Source organism: Chiloscyllium plagiosum, unplaced genomic scaffold (assembly GCF_037043375.1).
Source record: "Chiloscyllium plagiosum isolate Xiang-an unplaced genomic scaffold, Cpla_swu_hap1 HiC_scaffold_55, whole genome shotgun sequence".
Taxonomy (NCBI): Eukaryota; Metazoa; Chordata; class Chondrichthyes; order Orectolobiformes; family Hemiscylliidae; genus Chiloscyllium; species Chiloscyllium plagiosum.
In genome coordinates, this window is record NW_028270194.1 from 255,467 (window position 1) to 277,127 (window position 21,661).

Consider the following 21,661-nt stretch of genomic DNA (forward strand, 5'->3'; position numbering starts at 1 on the left):
CAGCAGCGGCAGCTGGTGGACTCAGGCGAGGCGGAAGGCCACATGGACGAGGAAAGAAGTGCTGAGGAGATGGCAATTGCTGATTGGAGGTCGAAACGACTTCAACCTTGGCGCAGCCACCACGAGCGTGAGGTGACGTCGGGTGGCCCCGCCTGACTGATAGAAGACTTAATTTGGTTGCAGTGAGCACAATGTGCTTTCATGCGTTTGTGTTGAAAAAAAGGCACCCTGCTGGCCGTCAGCTGCAGCACGGAGACAGCTGGCTCGTTGCAGAGGGGGAAGGGCGTGTGCTGATGTGTCCTGAAAGCGGTGTCGCGTTTTCAGCTCATCTGTGTTGCTGTGGCCCGCGTGCTGGTGAATGCTCACTCTTTCCAAAAACGCAGCCGAGGCTCCTTCGAGCCAGAATTGAACCAGCGACCTAAGGATGACAGATTTGCGACACACTACAGTCCTCCGCTCTACCAGCTGAGCTATCGAAGGAGAGCCCAGCAGTGGCTCTCCCTTGCTGATACTTTGCCGCACTCCTCCACTAATGTGACGCCGTTGCCTCCCTGAAAATCTGTCACTCTGGGAGATCCTGAGCCAATGGCTGATCTCCACAGCTTCGGCCAGTGCTGGCATGAAGAAATCGTCTTGAGTGCTGATCCGAAACTGCCAGATTCTGCCGGTACAGTACCTGACTCGCAGCTTCATGTACATGTCAGGTTAGGGTTTGGGCCGCAGCTTACCGACTGGTCCAAGTTGCCTCCAAACACGTCCAGGACGTGCCCGCTGACCTCAGGCAGCTCACCCACCACCTGTATGATCCTTTCAAGGAGCTGACTTTCACCCGCAGGCGTTTGCCTTCGCTGCGCAGCTCGACTTTCTTCCTACGCTGCACCCTGAAACAGCAGGACCTGCCTGTCGCTCACGCTTGAAGCTTTTGATCTTTCGGGACCACTCTCAGGGAGGCGGCGTACGCAAACGGTAATCCGTCTGCTGCAGACCAGCTGAGTGAGTGGGTGCACTTGCAGTTTTAAAAGCAAGTGAAGAATGCGGGCATTGATCCCACTACCTCAAGCATGCACTCTGCCATTTGAGCTAATCGCCCGGTCGGTGAGCTGGCCATGCTTTGACTTCTTCCGCAGTGGATCCTGAGTAGCCACGCTCCAGGATGTGCAGAAAATCCTCTCATCCGTCGGACGGCTGAGACCAAACATTGCTGATGCCTGTCTCGCTGAAACAACCAACTTGTCGGAGGAGCAGCAGCGGCAGCTGGTGGACTCAGGCGAGGCGGAAGGCCACATGGACGAGGAAAGAAGTGCTGAGGAGATGGCAATTGCTGATTGGAGGTCGAAACGACTTCAACCTTGGCGCAGCCACCACGAGCGTGAGGTGACGTCGGGTGGCCCCGCCTGACTGATAGAAGACTTAATTTGGTTGCAGTGAGCACAATGTGCTTTCATGCGTTTGTGTTGAAAAAAAGGCACCCTGCTGGCCGTCAGCTGCAGCACGGAGACAGCTGGCTCTTTGCAGAGGGGGAAAGGCGTGTGCTGATGTGTCCTGAAAGCGGTGTCGCGTTTTCAGCTCATCTGTGTTGCTGTGGCCCGCGTGCTGGTGAATGCTCACTCTTTCCAAAAACGCAGCCGAGGCTCCTTCGAGCCGGAATTGAACCAGCGACCTAAGGATGACAGATTTGCGACACACTACAGTCCTCCGCTCTACCAGCTGAGCTATCGAAGGAGAGCCCAGCAGTGGCTCTCCCTTGCTGATACTTTGCCGCACTCCTCCACTAATGTGACGCCGTTGCCTCCCTGAAAATCTGTCACTCTGGGAGATCCTGAGCCAATGGCTGATCTCCACAGCTTCGGCCAGTGCTGGCATGAAGAAATCGTCTTGAGTGCTGATCCGAAACTGCCAGATTCTGCCGGTACAGTACCTGACTCGCAGCTTCATGTACATGTCAGGTTAGGGTTTGGGCCGCAGCTTACCGACTGGTTCAAGTTGCCTCCAAACACGTCCAGGACGTGCCCGCTGACCTCAGGCAGCTCACCCACCACCTGTATGATCCTTTCAAGGAGCTGACTTTCACCCGCAGGCGTTTGCCTTCGCTGCGCAGCTCGACTTTCTTCCTACGCTGCACCCTGAAACAGCAGGACCTGCCTGTCGCTCACGCTTGAAGCTTTTGATCTTTCGGGACCACTCTCAGGGAGGCGGCGTACGCAAACGGTAATCCGTCTGCTGCAGACCAGCTGAGTGAGTGGGTGCACTTGCAGTTTTAAAAGCAAGTGAAGAATGCGGGCATTGATCCCACTACCTCAAGCATGCAGTCTGCCATTTGAGCTAATCGCCCGGTCGGTGAGCTGGCCATGCTTTGACTTCTTCCGCAGTGGATCCTGAGTAGCCACGCTCCAGGATGTGCAGAAAATCCTCTCATCCGTCGGACGGCTGAGACCAAACATTGCTGATGCCTGTCTCGCTGAAACAACCAACTTGTCGGAGGAGCAGCAGCGGCAGCTGGTGGACTCAGGCGAGGCGGAAGGCCACATGGACGAGGAAAGAAGTGCTGAGGAGATGGCAATTGCTGATTGGAGGTCGAAACGACTTCAACCTTGGCGCAGCCACCACGAGCGTGAGGTGACGTCGGGTGGCCCCGCCTGACTGATAGAAGACTTAATTTGGTTGCAGTGAGCACAAAGTGCTTTCATGCGTTTGTGTTGAAAAAAAGGCACCCTGCTGGCCGTCAGCTGCAGCACGGAGACAGCTGGCTCTTTGCAGAGGGGGAAGGGCGTGTGCTGATGTGTCCTGAAAGCGGTGTCGCGTTTTCAGCTCATCTGTGTTGCTGTGGCCCGCGTGCTGGTGAATGCTCACTCTTGCCAAAAACGCAGCCGAGGCTCCTTCGAGCCGGAATTGAACCAGCGACCTAAGGATGACAGATTTGCGACACACTACAGTCCTCCGCTCTACCAGCTGAGCTATCGAAGGAGAGCCCAGCAGTGGCTCTCCCTTGCTGATACTTTGCCGCACTCCTCCACTAATGTGACGCCGTTGCCTCCCTGAAAATCTGTCACTCTGGGAGATCCTGAGCCAATGGCTGATCTCCACAGCTTCGGCCAGTGCTGGCATGAAGAAATCGTCTTGAGTGCTGATCCGAAACTGCCAGATTCTGCCGGTACAGTACCTGACTCGCAGCTTCATGTACATGTCAGGTTAGGGTTTGGGCGCAGCTTACCGACTGGTTCAAGTCGCCACCAAACACGTCCAGGACCTGCCCGCTGACCTCAGGCAGCTCACCCACCACCTGTATGATCCTTTCAAGGAGCTGACTTTCACCCGCAGGCGTTTGCCTTCGCTGCGCAGCTCGACTTTCTTCCTACGCTGCACCCTGAAACAGCAGGACCTGCCTGTCGCTCACGCTTGAAGCTTTTGATCTTTCGGGACCACTCTCAGGGAGGCGGCGTACGCAAACGGTAATCCGTCTGCTGCAGACCAGCTGAGTGAGTGGGTGCACTTGCAGTTTTAAAAGCAAGTGAAGAATGCAGGCATTGATCCCACTACCTCAAGCATGCACTCTGCCATTTGAGCTAATCGCCCGGTCGGTGAGCTGGCCATGCTTTGACTTCTTCCGCAGTGGATCCTGAGTAGCCACGCTCCAGGATGTGCAGAAAATCCTCTCATCCGTCGGACGGCTGAGACCAAACATTGCTGATGCCTGTCTCGCTGAAACAACCAACTTGTCGGAGGAGCAGCAGCGGCAGCTGGTGGACTCAGGCGAGGCGGAAGGCCACATGGACGAGGAAAGAAGTGCTGAGGAGATGGCAATTGCTGATTGGAGGTCGAAACGACTTCAACCTTGGCGCAGCCACCACGAGCGTGAGGTGACGTCGGGTGGCCCCGCCTGACTGATAGAAGACTTAATTTGGTTGCAGTGAGCACAATGTGCTTTCATGCGTTTGTGTTGAAAAAAAGGCACCCTGCTGGCCGTCAGCTGCAGCACGGAGACAGCTGGCTCTTTGCAGAGGGGGAAGGGCGTGTGCTGATGTGTCCTGAAAGCGGTGTCGCGTTTTCAGCTCATCTGTGTTGCTGTGGCCCGCGTGCTGGTGAATGCTCACTCTTGCCAAAAACGCAGCCGAGGCTCCTTCGAGCCGGAATTGAACCAGCGACCTAAGGATGACAGATTTGCGACACACTACAGTCCTCCGCTCTACCAGCTGAGCTATCGAAGGAGAGCCCAGCAGTGGCTCTCCCTTGCTGATACTTTGCCGCACTCCTCCACTAATGTGACGCCGTTGCCTCCCTGAAAATCTGTCACTCTGGGAGATCCTGAGCCAATGGCTGATCTCCACAGCTTCGGCCAGTGCTGGCATGAAGAAATCGTCTTGAGTGCTGATCCGAAACTGCCAGATTCTGCCGGTACAGTACCTGACTCGCAGCTTCATGTACATGTCAGGTTAGGGTTTGGGCGCAGCTTACCGACTGGTTCAAGTCGCCACCAAACACGTCCAGGACCTGCCCGCTGACCTCAGGCAGCTCACCCACCACCTGTATGATCCTTTCAAGGAGCTGACTTTCACCCGCAGGCATTTGCCTTCGCTGCGCAGCTCGACTTTCTTCCTACGCTGCACCCTGAAACAGCAGGACCTGCCTGTCGCTCACGCTTGAAGCTTTTGATCTTTCGGGACCACTCTCAGGGAGGCGGCGTACGCAAACGGTAATCCGTCTGCTGCAGACCAGCTGAGTGAGTGGGTGCACTTGCAGTTTTAAAAGCAAGTGAAGAATGCGGGCATTGATCCCACTACCTCAAGCATGCACTCTGCCATTTGAGCTAATCGCCCGGTCGGTGAGCTGGCCATGCTTTGACTTCTTCCGCAGTGGATCCTGAGTAGCCACGCTCCAGGATGTGCAGAAAATCCTCTCATCCGTCGGACGGCTGAGACCAAACATTGCTGATGCCTGTCTCGCTGAAACAACCAACTTGTCGGAGGAGCAGCAGCGGCAGCTGGTGGACTCAGGCGAGGCGGAAGGCCACATGGACGAGGAAAGAAGTGCTGAGGAGATGGCAATTGCTGATTGGAGGTCGAAACGACTTCAACCTTGGCGCAGCCACCACGAGCGTGAGGTGACGTCGGGTGGCCCCGCCTGACTGCAAGAAGACTTAATTTGGTTGCAGTGAGCACAAAGTGCTTTCATGCGTTTGTGTTGAAAAAAAGGCACCCTGCTGGCCGTCAGCTGCAGCACGGAGACAGCTGGCTCGTTGCAGAGGGGGAAGGGCGTGTGCTGATGTGTCCTGAAAGCGGTGTCGCGTTTTCAGCTCATCTGTGTTGCTGTGGCCCGCGTGCTGGTGAATGCTCACTCTTTCCAAAAAAGCAGCCGAGGCTCCTTCGAGCCGGAATTGAACCGGCGACCTAAGGATGACAGATTTGCGACACACTACAGTCCTCCGCTCTACCAGCTGAGCTATCGAAGGAGAGCCCAGCAGTGGCTCTCCCTTGCTGATACTTTGCCGCACTCCTCCACTAATGTGACGCCGTTGCCTCCCTGAAAATCTGTCACTCTGGGAGATCCTGAGCCAATGGCTGATCTCCACAGCTTCGGCCAGTGCTGGCATGAAGAAATCGTCTTGAGTGCTGATCCGAAACTGCCAGATTCTGCCGGTACAGTACCTGACTCGCAGCTTCATGTACATGTCAGGTTAGGGTTTGGGCCGCAGCTTACCGACTGGTTCAAGTTGCCTCCAAACACGTCCAGGACGTGCCCGCTGACCTCAGGCAGCTCACCCACCACCTGTATGATCCTTTCAAGGAGCTGACTTTCACCCGCAGGCGTTTGCCTTCGCTGCGCAGCTCGACTTTCTTCCTACGCTGCACCCTGAAACAGCAGGACCTGCCTGTCGCTCACGCTTGAAGCTTTTGATCTTTCGGGACCACTCTCAGGGAGGCGGCGTACGCAAACGGTAATCCGTCTGCTGCAGACCAGCTGAGTGAGTGGGTGCACTTGCAGTTTTAAAAGCAAGTGAAGAATGCGGGCATTGATCCCACTACCTCAAGCATGCACTCTGCCATTTGAGCTAATCGCCCGGTCGGTGAGCTGGCCATGCTTTGACTTCTTCCGCAGTGGATCCTGAGTAGCCACGCTCCAGGATGTGCAGAAAATCCTCTCATCCGTCGGACGGCTGAGACCAAACATTGCTGATGCCTGTCTCGCTGAAACAACCAACTTGTCGGAGGAGCAGCAGCGGCAGCTGGTGGACTCAGGCGAGGCGGAAGGCCACATGGACGAGGAAAGAAGTGCTGAGGAGATGGCAATTGCTGATTGGAGGTCGAAACGACTTCAACCTTGGCGCAGCCACCACGAGCGTGAGGTGACGTCGGGTGGCCCCGCCTGACTGATAGAAGACTTAATTTGGTTGCAGTGAGCACAAAGTGCTTTCATGCGTTTGTGTTGAAAAAAAGGCACCCTGCTGGCCGTCAGCTGCAGCACGGAGACAGCTGGCTCTTTGCAGAGGGGGAAGGGCGTGTGCTGATGTGTCCTGAAAGCGGTGTCGCGTTTTCAGCTCATCTGTGTTGCTGTGGCCCGCGTGCTGGTGAATGCTCACTCTTTCCAAAAAAGCAGCCGAGGCTCCTTCGAGCCGGAATTGAACCGGCGACCTAAGGATGACAGATTTGCGACACACTACAGTCCTCCGCTCTACCAGCTGAGCTATCGAAGGAGAGCCCAGCAGTGGCTCTCCCTTGCTGATACTTTGCCGCACTCCTCCACTAATGTGACGCCGTTGCCTCCCTGAAAATCTGTCACTCTGGGAGATCCTGAGCCAATGGCTGATCTCCACAGCTTCGGCCAGTGCTGGCATGAAGAAATCGTCTTGAGTGCTGATCCGAAACTGCCAGATTCTGCCGGTACAGTACCTGACTCGCAGCTTCATGTACATGTCAGGTTAGGGTTTGGGCCGCAGCTTACCGACTGGTTCAAGTTGCCTCCAAACACGTCCAGGACGTGCCCGCTGACCTCAGGCAGCTCACCCACCACCTGTATGATCCTTTCAAGGAGCTGACTTTCACCCGCAGGCGTTTGCCTTCGCTGCGCAGCTCGACTTTCTTCCTACGCTGCACCCTGAAACAGCAGGACCTGCCTGTCGCTCACGCTTGAAGCTTTTGATCTTTCGGGACCACTCTCAGGGAGGCGGCGTACGCAAACGGTAATCCGTCTGCTGCAGACCAGCTGAGTGAGTGGGTGCACTTGCAGTTTTAAAAGCAAGTGAAGAATGCGGGCATTGATCCCACTACCTCAAGCATGCACTCTGCCATTTGAGCTAATCGCCCGGTCGGTGAGCTGGCCATGCTTTGACTTCTTCCGCAGTGGATCCTGAGTAGCCACGCTCCAGGATGTGCAGAAAATCCTCTCATCCGTCGGACGGCTGAGACCAAACATTGCTGATGCCTGTCTCGCTGAAACAACCAACTTGTCGGAGGAGCAGCAGCGGCAGCTGGTGGACTCAGGCGAGGCGGAAGGCCACATGGACGAGGAAAGAAGTGCTGAGGAGATGGCAATTGCTGATTGGAGGTCGAAACGACTTCAACCTTGGCGCAGCCACCACGAGCGTGAGGTGACGTCGGGTGGCCCCGCCTGACTGATAGAAGACTTAATTTGGTTGCAGTGAGCACAAAGTGCTTTCATGCGTTTGTGTTGAAAAAAAGGCACCCTGCTGGCCGTCAGCTGCAGCACGGAGACAGCTGGCTCTTTGCAGAGGGGGAAGGGCGTGTGCTGATGTGTCCTGAAAGCGGTGTCGCGTTTTCAGCTCATCTGTGTTGCTGTGGCCCGCGTGCTGGTGAATGCTCACTCTTTCCAAAAACGCAGCCGAGGCTCCTTCGAGCCGGAATTGAATCAGCGACCTACGGATGACAGTTTTGCAACACACTACAGTCCTCCGCTCTACCAGCTGAGCTATCGAAGGAGAGCCCAGCAGTGGCTCTCCCTTGCTGATACTTTGCCGCACTCCTCCACTAATGTGACGCCGTTGCCTCCCTGAAAATCTGTCACTCTGGGAGATCCTGAGCCAATGGCTGATCTCCACAGCTTCGGCCAGTGCTGGCATGAAGAAATCGTCTTGAGTGCTGATCCGAAACTGCCAGATTCTGCCGGTACAGTACCTGACTCGCAGCTTCATGTACATGTCAGGTTAGGGTTTGGGCCGCAGCTTACCGACTGGTTCAAGTTGCCTCCAAACACGTCCAGGACGTGCCCGCTGACCTCAGGCAGCTCACCCACCACCTGTATGATCCTTTCAAGGAGCTGACTTTCACCCGCAGGCGTTTGCCTTCGCTGCGCAGCTCGACTTTCTTCCTACGCTGCACCCTGAAACAGCAGGACCTGCCTGTCGCTCACGCTTGAAGCTTTTGATCTTTCGGGACCACTCTCAGGGAGGCGGCGTACGCAAACGGTAATCCGTCTGCTGCAGACCAGCTGAGTGAGTGGGTGCACTTGCAGTTTTAAAAGCAAGTGAAGAATGCAGGCATTGATCCCACTACCTCAAGCATGCACTCTGCCATTTGAGCTAATCGCCCGGTCGGTGAGCTGGCCATGCTTTGACTTCTTCCGCAGTGGATCCTGAGTAGCCACGCTCCAGGATGTGCAGAAAATCCTCTCATCCGTCGGACGGCTGAGACCAAACATTGCTGATGCCTGTCTCGCTGAAACAACCAACTTGTCGGAGGAGCAGCAGCGGCAGCTGGTGGACTCAGGCGAGGCGGAAGGCCACATGGACGAGGAAAGAAGTGCTGAGGAGATGGCAATTGCTGATTGGAGGTCGAAACGACTTCAACCTTGGCGCAGCCACCACGAGCGTGAGGTGACGTCGGGTGGCCCCGCCTGACTGATAGAAGACTTAATTTGGTTGCAGTGAGCACAATGTGCTTTCATGCGTTTGTGTTGAAAAAAAGGCACCCTGCTGGCCGTCAGCTGCAGCACGGAGACAGCTGGCTCTTTGCAGAGGGGGAAGGGCGTGTGCTGATGTGTCCTGAAAGCGGTGTCGCGTTTTCAGCTCATCTGTGTTGCTGTGGCCCGCGTGCTGGTGAATGCTCACTCTTGCCAAAAACGCAGCCGAGGCTCCTTCGAGCCGGAATTGAACCAGCGACCTAAGGATGACAGATTTGCGACACACTACAGTCCTCCGCTCTACCAGCTGAGCTATCGAAGGAGAGCCCAGCAGTGGCTCTCCCTTGCTGATACTTTGCCGCACTCCTCCACTAATGTGACGCCGTTGCCTCCCTGAAAATCTGTCACTCTGGGAGATCCTGAGCCAATGGCTGATCTCCACAGCTTCGGCCAGTGCTGGCATGAAGAAATCGTCTTGAGTGCTGATCCGAAACTGCCAGATTCTGCCGGTACAGTACCTGACTCGCAGCTTCATGTACATGTCAGGTTAGGGTTTGGGCGCAGCTTACCGACTGGTTCAAGTCGCCACCAAACACGTCCAGGACCTGCCCGCTGACCTCAGGCAGCTCACCCACCACCTGTATGATCCTTTCAAGGAGCTGACTTTCACCCGCAGGCATTTGCCTTCGCTGCGCAGCTCGACTTTCTTCCTACGCTGCACCCTGAAACAGCAGGACCTGCCTGTCGCTCACGCTTGAAGCTTTTGATCTTTCGGGACCACTCTCAGGGAGGCGGCGTACGCAAACGGTAATCCGTCTGCTGCAGACCAGCTGAGTGAGTGGGTGCACTTGCAGTTTTAAAAGCAAGTGAAGAATGCGGGCATTGATCCCACTACCTCAAGCATGCACTCTGCCATTTGAGCTAATCGCCCGGTCGGTGAGCTGGCCATGCTTTGACTTCTTCCGCAGTGGATCCTGAGTAGCCACGCTCCAGGATGTGCAGAAAATCCTCTCATCCGTCGGACGGCTGAGACCAAACATTGCTGATGCCTGTCTCGCTGAAACAACCAACTTGTCGGAGGAGCAGCAGCGGCAGCTGGTGGACTCAGGCGAGGCGGAAGGCCACATGGACGAGGAAAGAAGTGCTGAGGAGATGGCAATTGCTGATTGGAGGTCGAAACGACTTCAACCTTGGCGCAGCCACCACGAGCGTGAGGTGACGTCGGGTGGCCCCGCCTGACTGCAAGAAGACTTAATTTGGTTGCAGTGAGCACAAAGTGCTTTCATGCGTTTGTGTTGAAAAAAAGGCACCCTGCTGGCCGTCAGCTGCAGCACGGAGACAGCTGGCTCGTTGCAGAGGGGGAAGGGCGTGTGCTGATGTGTCCTGAAAGCGGTGTCGCGTTTTCAGCTCATCTGTGTTGCTGTGGCCCGCGTGCTGGTGAATGCTCACTCTTTCCAAAAAAGCAGCCGAGGCTCCTTCGAGCCGGAATTGAACCGGCGACCTAAGGATGACAGATTTGCGACACACTACAGTCCTCCGCTCTACCAGCTGAGCTATCGAAGGAGAGCCCAGCAGTGGCTCTCCCTTGCTGATACTTTGCCGCACTCCTCCACTAATGTGACGCCGTTGCCTCCCTGAAAATCTGTCACTCTGGGAGATCCTGAGCCAATGGCTGATCTCCACAGCTTCGGCCAGTGCTGGCATGAAGAAATCGTCTTGAGTGCTGATCCGAAACTGCCAGATTCTGCCGGTACAGTACCTGACTCGCAGCTTCATGTACATGTCAGGTTAGGGTTTGGGCCGCAGCTTACCGACTGGTTCAAGTTGCCTCCAAACACGTCCAGGACGTGCCCGCTGACCTCAGGCAGCTCACCCACCACCTGTATGATCCTTTCAAGGAGCTGACTTTCACCCGCAGGCGTTTGCCTTCGCTGCGCAGCTCGACTTTCTTCCTACGCTGCACCCTGAAACAGCAGGACCTGCCTGTCGCTCACGCTTGAAGCTTTTGATCTTTCGGGACCACTCTCAGGGAGGCGGCGTACGCAAACGGTAATCCGTCTGCTGCAGACCAGCTGAGTGAGTGGGTGCACTTGCAGTTTTAAAAGCAAGTGAAGAATGCGGGCATTGATCCCACTACCTCAAGCATGCACTCTGCCATTTGAGCTAATCGCCCGGTCGGTGAGCTGGCCATGCTTTGACTTCTTCCGCAGTGGATCCTGAGTAGCCACGCTCCAGGATGTGCAGAAAATCCTCTCATCCGTCGGACGGCTGAGACCAAACATTGCTGATGCCTGTCTCGCTGAAACAACCAACTTGTCGGAGGAGCAGCAGCGGCAGCTGGTGGACTCAGGCGAGGCGGAAGGCCACATGGACGAGGAAAGAAGTGCTGAGGAGATGGCAATTGCTGATTGGAGGTCGAAACGACTTCAACCTTGGCGCAGCCACCACGAGCGTGAGGTGACGTCGGGTGGCCCCGCCTGACTGATAGAAGACTTAATTTGGTTGCAGTGAGCACAAAGTGCTTTCATGCGTTTGTGTTGAAAAAAAGGCACCCTGCTGGCCGTCAGCTGCAGCACGGAGACAGCTGGCTCTTTGCAGAGGGGGAAGGGCGTGTGCTGATGTGTCCTGAAAGCGGTGTCGCGTTTTCAGCTCATCTGTGTTGCTGTGGCCCGCGTGCTGGTGAATGCTCACTCTTTCCAAAAAAGCAGCCGAGGCTCCTTCGAGCCGGAATTGAACCGGCGACCTAAGGATGACAGATTTGCGACACACTACAGTCCTCCGCTCTACCAGCTGAGCTATCGAAGGAGAGCCCAGCAGTGGCTCTCCCTTGCTGATACTTTGCCGCACTCCTCCACTAATGTGACGCCGTTGCCTCCCTGAAAATCTGTCACTCTGGGAGATCCTGAGCCAATGGCTGATCTCCACAGCTTCGGCCAGTGCTGGCATGAAGAAATCGTCTTGAGTGCTGATCCGAAACTGCCAGATTCTGCCGGTACAGTACCTGACTCGCAGCTTCATGTACATGTCAGGTTAGGGTTTGGGCCGCAGCTTACCGACTGGTTCAAGTTGCCTCCAAACACGTCCAGGACGTGCCCGCTGACCTCAGGCAGCTCACCCACCACCTGTATGATCCTTTCAAGGAGCTGACTTTCACCCGCAGGCGTTTGCCTTCGCTGCGCAGCTCGACTTTCTTCCTACGCTGCACCCTGAAACAGCAGGACCTGCCTGTCGCTCACGCTTGAAGCTTTTGATCTTTCGGGACCACTCTCAGGGAGGCGGCGTACGCAAACGGTAATCCGTCTGCTGCAGACCAGCTGAGTGAGTGGGTGCACTTGCAGTTTTAAAAGCAAGTGAAGAATGCGGGCATTGATCCCACTACCTCAAGCATGCACTCTGCCATTTGAGCTAATCGCCCGGTCGGTGAGCTGGCCATGCTTTGACTTCTTCCGCAGTGGATCCTGAGTAGCCACGCTCCAGGATGTGCAGAAAATCCTCTCATCCGTCGGACGGCTGAGACCAAACATTGCTGATGCCTGTCTCGCTGAAACAACCAACTTGTCGGAGGAGCAGCAGCGGCAGCTGGTGGACTCAGGCGAGGCGGAAGGCCACATGGACGAGGAAAGAAGTGCTGAGGAGATGGCAATTGCTGATTGGAGGTCGAAACGACTTCAACCTTGGCGCAGCCACCACGAGCGTGAGGTGACGTCGGGTGGCCCCGCCTGACTGATAGAAGACTTAATTTGGTTGCAGTGAGCACAAAGTGCTTTCATGCGTTTGTGTTGAAAAAAAGGCACCCTGCTGGCCGTCAGCTGCAGCACGGAGACAGCTGGCTCTTTGCAGAGGGGGAAGGGCGTGTGCTGATGTGTCCTGAAAGCGGTGTCGCGTTTTCAGCTCATCTGTGTTGCTGTGGCCCGCGTGCTGGTGAATGCTCACTCTTTCCAAAAACGCAGCCGAGGCTCCTTCGAGCCGGAATTGAATCAGCGACCTACGGATGACAGTTTTGCAACACACTACAGTCCTCCGCTCTACCAGCTGAGCTATCGAAGGAGAGCCCAGCAGTGGCTCTCCCTTGCTGATACTTTGCCGCACTCCTCCACTAATGTGACGCCGTTGCCTCCCTGAAAATCTGTCACTCTGGGAGATCCTGAGCCAATGGCTGATCTCCACAGCTTCGGCCAGTGCTGGCATGAAGAAATCGTCTTGAGTGCTGATCCGAAACTGCCAGATTCTGCCGGTACAGTACCTGACTCGCAGCTTCATGTACATGTCAGGTTAGGGTTTGGGCCGCAGCTTACCGACTGGTTCAAGTTGCCTCCAAACACGTCCAGGACGTGCCCGCTGACCTCAGGCAGCTCACCCACCACCTGTATGATCCTTTCAAGGAGCTGACTTTCACCCGCAGGCGTTTGCCTTCGCTGCGCAGCTCGACTTTCTTCCTACGCTGCACCCTGAAACAGCAGGACCTGCCTGTCGCTCACGCTTGAAGCTTTTGATCTTTCGGGACCACTCTCAGGGAGGCGGCGTACGCAAACGGTAATCCGTCTGCTGCAGACCAGCTGAGTGAGTGGGTGCACTTGCAGTTTTAAAAGCAAGTGAAGAATGCGGGCATTGATCCCACTACCTCAAGCATGCAGTCTGCCATTTGAGCTAATCGCCCGGTCGGTGAGCTGGCCATGCTTTGACTTCTTCCGCAGTGGATCCTGAGTAGCCACGCTCCAGGATGTGCAGAAAATCCTCTCATCCGTCGGACGGCTGAGACCAAACATTGCTGATGCCTGTCTCGCTGAAACAACCAACTTGTCGGAGGAGCAGCAGCGGCAGCTGGTGGACTCAGGCGAGGCGGAAGGCCACATGGACGAGGAAAGAAGTGCTGAGGAGATGGCAATTGCTGATTGGAGGTCGAAACGACTTCAACCTTGGCGCAGCCACCACGAGCGTGAGGTGACGTCGGGTGGCCCCGCCTGACTGATAGAAGACTTAATTTGGTTGCAGTGAGCACAAAGTGCTTTCATGCGTTTGTGTTGAAAAAAAGGCACCCTGCTGGCCGTCAGCTGCAGCACGGAGACAGCTGGCTCTTTGCAGAGGGGGAAGGGCGTGTGCTGATGTGTCCTGAAAGCGGTGTCGCGTTTTCAGCTCATCTGTGTTGCTGTGGCCCGCGTGCTGGTGAATGCTCACTCTTTCCAAAAACGCAGCCGAGGCTCCTTCGAGCCGGAATTGAATCAGCGACCTACGGATGACAGTTTTGCAACACACTACAGTCCTCCGCTCTACCAGCTGAGCTATCGAAGGAGAGCCCAGCAGTGGCTCTCCCTTGCTGATACTTTGCCGCACTCCTCCACTAATGTGACGCCGTTGCCTCCCTGAAAATCTGTCACTCTGGGAGATCCTGAGCCAATGGCTGATCTCCACAGCTTCGGCCAGTGCTGGCATGAAGAAATCGTCTTGAGTGCTGATCCGAAACTGCCAGATTCTGCCGGTACAGTACCTGACTCGCAGCTTCATGTACATGTCAGGTTAGGGTTTGGGCGCAGCTTACCGACTGGTTCAAGTCGCCACCAAACACGTCCAGGACCTGCCCGCTGACCTCAGGCAGCTCACCCACCACCTGTATGATCCTTTCAAGGAGCTGACTTTCACCCGCAGGCGTTTGCCTTCGCTGCGCAGCTCGACTTTCTTCCTACGCTGCACCCTGAAACAGCAGGACCTGCCTGTCGCTCACGCTTGAAGCTTTTGATCTTTCGGGACCACTCTCAGGGAGGCGGCGTACGCAAACGGTAATCCGTCTGCTGCAGACCAGCTGAGTGAGTGGGTGCACTTGCAGTTTTAAAAGCAAGTGAAGAATGCGGGCATTGATCCCACTACCTCAAGCATGCACTCTGCCATTTGAGCTAATCGCCCGGTCGGTGAGCTGGCCATGCTTTGACTTCTTCCGCAGTGGATCCTGAGTAGCCACGCTCCAGGATGTGCAGAAAATCCTCTCATCCGTCGGACGGCTGAGACCAAACATTGCTGATGCCTGTCTCGCTGAAACAACCAACTTGTCGGAGGAGCAGCAGCGGCAGCTGGTGGACTCAGGCGAGGCGGAAGGCCACATGGACGAGGAAAGAAGTGCTGAGGAGATGGCAATTGCTGATTGGAGGTCGAAACGACTTCAACCTTGGCGCAGCCACCACGAGCGTGAGGTGACGTCGGGTGGCCCCGCCTGACTGATAGAAGACTTAATTTGGTTGCAGTGAGCACAAAGTGCTTTCATGCGTTTGTGTTGAAAAAAAGGCACCCTGCTGGCCGTCAGCTGCAGCACGGAGACAGCTGGCTCTTTGCAGAGGGGGAAGGGCGTGTGCTGATGTGTCCTGAAAGCGGTGTCGCGTTTTCAGCTCATCTGTGTTGCTGTGGCCCGCGTGCTGGTGAATGCTCACTCTTTCCAAAAACGCAGCCGAGGCTCCTTCGAGCCGGAATTGAATCAGCGACCTACGGATGACAGTTTTGCAACACACTACAGTCCTCCGCTCTACCAGCTGAGCTATCGAAGGAGAGCCCAGCAGTGGCTCTCCCTTGCTGATACTTTGCCGCACTCCTCCACTAATGTGACGCCGTTGCCTCCCTGAAAATCTGTCACTCTGGGAGATCCTGAGCCAATGGCTGATCTCCACAGCTTCGGCCAGTGCTGGCATGAAGAAATCGTCTTGAGTGCTGATCCGAAACTGCCAGATTCTGCCGGTACAGTACCTGACTCGCAGCTTCATGTACATGTCAGGTTAGGGTTTGGGCGCAGCTTACCGACTGGTTCAAGTCGCCACCAAACACGTCCAGGACCTGCCCGCTGACCTCAGGCAGCTCACCCACCACCTGTATGATCCTTTCAAGGAGCTGACTTTCACCCGCAGGCGTTTGCCTTCGCTGCGCAGCTCGACTTTCTTCCTACGCTGCACCCTGAAACAGCAGGACCTGCCTGTCGCTCACGCTTGAAGCTTTTGATCTTTCGGGACCACTCTCAGGGAGGCGGCGTACGCAAACGGTAATCCGTCTGCTGCAGACCAGCTGAGTGAGTGGGTGCACTTGCAGTTTTAAAAGCAAGTGAAGAATGCGGGCATTGATCCCACTACCTCAAGCATGCACTCTGCCATTTGAGCTAATCGCCCGGTCGGTGAGCTGGCCATGCTTTGACTTCTTCCGCAGTGGATCCTGAGTAGCCACGCTCCAGGATGTGCAGAAAATCCTCTCATCCGTCGGACGGCTGAGACCAAACATTGCTGATGCCTGTCTCGCTGAAACAACCAACTTGTCGGAGGAGCAGCAGCGGCAGCTGGTGGACTCAGGCGAGGCGGAAGGCCACATGGACGAGGAAAGAAGTGCTGAGGAGATGGCAATTGCTGATTGGAGGTCGAAACGACTTCAACCTTGGCGCAGCCACCACGAGCGTGAGGTGACGTCGGGTGGCCCCGCCTGACTGATAGAAGACTTAATTTGGTTGCAGTGAGCACAAAGTGCTTTCATGCGTTTGTGTTGAAAAAAAGGCACCCTGCTGGCCGTCAGCTGCAGCACGGAGACAGCTGGCTCTTTGCAGAGGGGGAAGGGCGTGTGCTGATGTGTCCTGAAAGCGGTGTCGCGTTTTCAGCTCATCTGTGTTGCTGTGGCCCGCGTGCTGGTGAATGCTCACTCTTTCCAAAAACGCAGCCGAGGCTCCTTCGAGCCGGAATTGAATCAGCGACCTACGGATGACAGTTTTGCAACACACTACAGTCCTCCGCTCTACCAGCTGAGCTATCGAAGGAGAGCCCAGCAGTGGCTCTCCCTTGCTGATACTTTGCCGCACTCCTCCACTAATGTGACGCCGTTGCCTCCCTGAAAATCTGTCACTCTGGGAGATCCTGAGCCAATGGCTGATCTCCACAGCTTCGGCCAGTGCTGGCATGAAGAAATCGTCTTGAGTGCTGATCCGAAACTGCCAGATTCTGCCAGTACAGTACCTGACTCGCAGCTTCATGTACATGTCAGGTTAGGGTTTGGGCGCAGCTTACCGACTGGTTCAAGTCGCCACCAAACACGTCCAGGACCTGCCCGCTGACCTCAGGCAGCTCACCCACCACCTGTATGATCCTTTCAAGGAGCTGACTTTCACCCGCAGGCGTTTGCCTTCGCTGCGCAGCTCGACTTTCTTCCTACGCTGCACCCTGAAACAGCAGGACCTGCCTGTCGCTCACGCTTGAAGCTTTTGATCTTTCGGGACCACTCTCAGGGAGGCGGCGTACGCAAACGGTAATCCGTCTGCTGCAGACCAGCTGAGTGAGTGGGTGCACTTGCAGTTTTAAAAGCAAGTGAAGAATGCGGGCATTGATCCCACTACCTCAAGCATGCACTCTGCCATTTGAGCTAATCGCCCGGTCGGTGAGCTGGCCATGCTTTGACTTCTTCCGCAGTGGATCCTGAGTAGTGTTAAGACGGACCCGGAGGGTCCCGTCTTTGCGTGTTCTTTTGGAAGGAGAGACTCACACTGGCAACTATGATTAGACGCACACAGCAGTTTATTCACAGAATCTTAACTGATACAACGAATCTACAAGCATGCATTCGTTGGAGAAGGCGTTCTGCCTTCCCGTTCAAAGTTGACACAATTATACTTCGCGCTGCCTGGAGTCCCCGGTCAGTTCGCCTTCCCCATTGGTCCATTCATCTGCGCGCGCTGGGGATCCGTCCTCCTATTGGCCGCATCGAAGTGCCTGTCCAGCTCCTGCTGTGCTTGACAATGGCTCAGCCATCCCTGGGAGCGGTTCCGATCCCGTATTCAATAGTCCATTGTGTCAAGGAATTACTATGCGTCTGACAGGCTAGCCATTTTCAATAGTTTTAGTTTAACTAAATTGTCAATTACACTTATCAACTTTAGACTTAAATAGAGCCATTCACACTCACTAGTTACAGGTTCCGATAGAGCAATTCACACTTGTCTAACAGTTACAGATTCCGATCAGTTTCTTTATTAATCCCGAGTTTCGATGGGGCAATTGATACTGGCTGGTATTTACAGGCTCCAAGATTTAATTAACATTATGCATATCCCTTACAAGCTCCAGCAGTCATGCAATCGCCTGCAGCAGCTCGCTTGGCTGTTGTTAACCATTTCAGGGCTGGAAGTGTCACCCTCCCTAGCCCTACATTAAACACCGCAGTGAAATCTCCCCAACATTCCCTCCCTTGGCCTCTACTGAGGCCACACCAACCCATGTAAACAGTAACGAAAATAAGAGGGCCGGAAGGGGGAAAGTAAACCACATAGGGTGCCACGTCTGCTGTCCAAGAAAAGAAGTGCAAATGCCCATCCGCTACGGTGGTGTGTGGTTTGTCTCGTGTTTCCTTGTACAACAAACGAGAAGGTGTAAGGGCATACTGCCCGCAGTCAGGTATACGCCAGCGACCGGAAACCCAATGGAACAGTGTACTGTGCCCCGGCCTTCCTGCCGGCCAGAATGGTTCACAGGCCTGCAGGCCCGTCCAGGCGTCTGATGTGTGTACTGCAGGCCATGTGGTCGGAGGCAATCTCCTCCCAGTGCACAGCGCAATTGCACCTGTGCCAGGCTGACCCGTGCCCGAGGAGAGTCTTCCGCCACTGGACAACCTCCAGTCAGTAACGGACAGCAACCTCCATCCAGGTGCCGCTGAGGACAGAGCCGGGCAGTGGCAACCCGGTCAAAACCCACGTAGAGCCTCCGATTGCAGGGTAGCAGTCACTGGTGTGACCAGCAGTTGGATCCCGGGGCATACAGTACTTCTCGGCCCCTGACTGCAGCGTACAGTATAGGTTAAAGTGCTGCCAATGTAGGTGGGCAAAACTAACACGGAAGGGGTTTATTATATTCTTCGAACAGCAGATGCTACATTGAGGGAGAAGGAATAGTATTGGGTAGAAGTAGGGGAAAAACGAAAACATAAGCACACCTATTGGAACCCCGTACCCTACGGAAATAGATGACCCTCAAATAGGCCTGTCACCGTGAGCAGTGTGAATTGCCGTACATTAATGATAATCCCCCGTCTACCGGGAACGGCCATGCGCGCAAACTGTAGCATCTGTATCTATCCAAGAGAGAAAAAAAATAATCATTATAAACCGCAAGCATCGAGAAAAAAATCATTATAAACCACAGGCACCATTAAACAAATCAGTATAAACCGCAAGCACCGAGACAAGCAATCACCCCCACGCAGAGGCAATCCGGCTGTCAGCTGGGTAAGCTTTCTAGGATTTAAGTACTCGAATCAGCAGGAGATCCCCCCAGCCCGCCAGCTGTGTAAATATATTAAAGGCACTCGAAAAGTGATTACCTACAAATCTAGCAATTTCACCTCAGGCCGTTGGCTGTGTAAACAGCAAGGGCCCTTTGAGGTAAAAGCTGGGTGAGTTTCCGATTTAAACGGACAGATGACACAGCCCTGGGTCTGTGGAGTACAGCACCCACACCCGGATGAAAGTGAGGGAATCGGGCACTAGGGTTACAGGGGAAAGTCGTAGATAGTCTTGCGACTCAGTACCCGCGGTGCCGCATGTAACATGTGCGTGTTTTGGAGCGTACCCTCTCGCTGGGCAGTTCCAGCTGGAGGCCGGTCCAGCAACACCGCCTGGTATACGGGCGAGGAGGCATCTGTTCCTGATAGGGCACGATCAATAGTGCGTGTTACCAGTGTCCTGATACACGGAATGCAGCAACACCCGCAAGTGACAAGAATAGCTACCGAGATGCACACCCCCATGGCCAGCTGCCCTAGAGTGTCCCCCATCTCCCAAAAGTGGCGTTCAGCCAGTCGACGACTGGATTCCTTATCCCCGATTGGTGCTTCAGCTCAGCAGCCAGGGCTCGGACCTTCACCAGGGTCTTAGTGAGTTTGCCATCTGGGCCTGTGTTGTTTGATATGGCTGTACAGCACATGGTCCCAAACAGTGCACAGACACCTCCCTTTTCAGCAAGTAACATGTCCAAGGCCATCCTATTTTGTAAAGTCATGAGGGAGGACTGTGCAAGCTGTTCATGGATGGCGTCAACCGCATCCCGGGTTAGGTTGGTAAGTCTCTGCATATTGTAGTGGAGGAGGTTGATTCTGTTAACGTTTTTATTAACCGTGATCGGGAAAATGGCGGAAAAAAGGGGAAAAGTTTCAAAACCCGCAGCAATCTCATCCACCAGCTTGTATTCATCGGGGATATTTCTGGCCTGCCCAATAGCATCAATCCAGACCCCATCCGAATTCTTGAAATCCAACAGCGGGTCAACAGCCCGTCTGTGTTGGGTCAGAGAGGCGAGCCCAGGCGGGGGCTCGTGGAGGGTGTAATCTCCCGGGGCCCGCGGGGAGACGAAAAGCGGAATATTGAGGGTGACCAGGACACAGCTTCCTTCCCAATTTAGGGGCAACCAATTGTACAGAATCCGTCCTCCGCAGTACCACCACAAGTCCGCGCGGCTCACCGTTAGTGCTGCCGCTTGGCTTCCTGTAAGCACCCAGGTTCTGCTGCAGCTTGCCCTGTCTACGCTGCCAACTGGATATCCTCGGGTAAGTGGTGTGGGGTTGATGAAGCAGGTGAAGTTTACTAGCGGGTGCACAACGAAGTCAGGAGGGTTAACTTTTGTCGGTGCCATCGGGAAGTACTGTTCCCATGACTTGCACTTCAATGTAGCGTTAGTCTCGGACATTAGTTCGACCCCACAGCCCATGTGGCCATCCTCAAATGGGGTCCTACTCATTATCAGGCCGGGCCGCCCCCCCGCACAAACCCAGCAGTGGTCGTGGCCTGCCTGCCGAGAAAACTGGACGACTCGATCCAGCCAGGTATTTGTCTCCATGTAGCCAGTGGCAGTTGCGATCTGCCCTCGGGGATCAACCAGCTTAGTCAGCTTGCGCGATTCAAACTCTGTAACTACACCAGGCACAGGCCAGGAGGGGTGATTATCCCGGTCGAGCGGGACCCTCAGCTGGATCTGGGAAGAACCGGGCATCCCCAGGTTTATTCGGATAATCCCCTCCGGGTCCTTCCCCATGACCGCAACCCCAATCGCTAAATAGAGGATTTTCGCGTGGGCTGCACCCGACTGGTCAGATTCGCGCCCCCGTGCCCAGCAGGTGTCACTGGACCACCCGGTCATGATCATGGGATTGGAGAGCCCGGGCTTGACTCGGAGAAGCAAAGGGTTCTTCCGAGCTTGCGAGCCAGAGACTCGCCCTCTCCTGAGGGAGAGTTTTCTGCTAAAGTCCAAGTATTCTGCTCGTATCGGGGTGCTGGTGTAAGCCTGCCCCCACCAAACATCATCCCAGGAGGCACACATGCGGCGCGTATGGATGTCTTTCGGATATCCGTAGCATTTGTGCAAGATGTGGGGGGCGCATGAGCAAGGACACATGTCTCCACTGTAAGCTGTCCACCCCTCCTCTGAGTCAGTCCCCCCACAGTCTATCACATCGCACAGATCGAACTGGAAAGTCTTATCCTGTGCGGGGTCTGCATGTAAAGCAACCGTTGCTCCACATGAATCCCTTGAAACCTGCATGGACAGTCTTACCACTAGGCAGAAACCCAGCCAGTTCAGGAGTCTGTTACTGTCCGTCATGTCCCAGCTCCTCGTCGGGCGTGACCTCCGCAACCGGAGTCAGAGTAGTGTTAGGCCTTCCTGACCTGGAGCAGTGAGAGAAATGATGCCAGTTATTGTCCCCCTCCCGGTTCACCCTCAAGGTGTTGGCTGCGACCCCCGTCACTGGGTAGGGGCCATGCCACCGCCCCTCGTCCCAGGTCGTGCGGCCCATCTGCCGGAGATAGACTTTATCCCCC

General features: G+C 55.2%; 4 non-coding genes across 4 annotated transcripts; all 4 read right to left on the reverse strand.

Annotated features, from left to right (window-relative positions):
- Positions 1-5,356: 5,356 nt before the first annotated feature.
- On the reverse strand, positions 5,357-5,446 carry trnay-gua (transfer RNA tyrosine (anticodon GUA)). The gene is given in 2 exon segments: positions 5,357-5,392; positions 5,410-5,446. It is a non-coding gene; the product is annotated as a tRNA-Tyr (tRNA).
- Positions 5,447-6,598: 1,152 nt separating this feature from the next.
- trnay-gua (transfer RNA tyrosine (anticodon GUA)) lies at positions 6,599-6,688 on the reverse strand. The gene is given in 2 exon segments: positions 6,599-6,634; positions 6,652-6,688. It is a non-coding gene; the product is annotated as a tRNA-Tyr (tRNA).
- Positions 6,689-10,323: 3,635 nt separating this feature from the next.
- trnay-gua (transfer RNA tyrosine (anticodon GUA)) lies at positions 10,324-10,413 on the reverse strand. Its single transcript is given in 2 exon segments — positions 10,324-10,359; positions 10,377-10,413. It is a non-coding gene; the product is annotated as a tRNA-Tyr (tRNA).
- Positions 10,414-11,565: 1,152 nt separating this feature from the next.
- trnay-gua (transfer RNA tyrosine (anticodon GUA)) lies at positions 11,566-11,655 on the reverse strand. The gene is given in 2 exon segments: positions 11,566-11,601; positions 11,619-11,655. It is a non-coding gene; the product is annotated as a tRNA-Tyr (tRNA).
- Between the last annotated feature and the right edge of the window lie 10,006 nt (positions 11,656-21,661).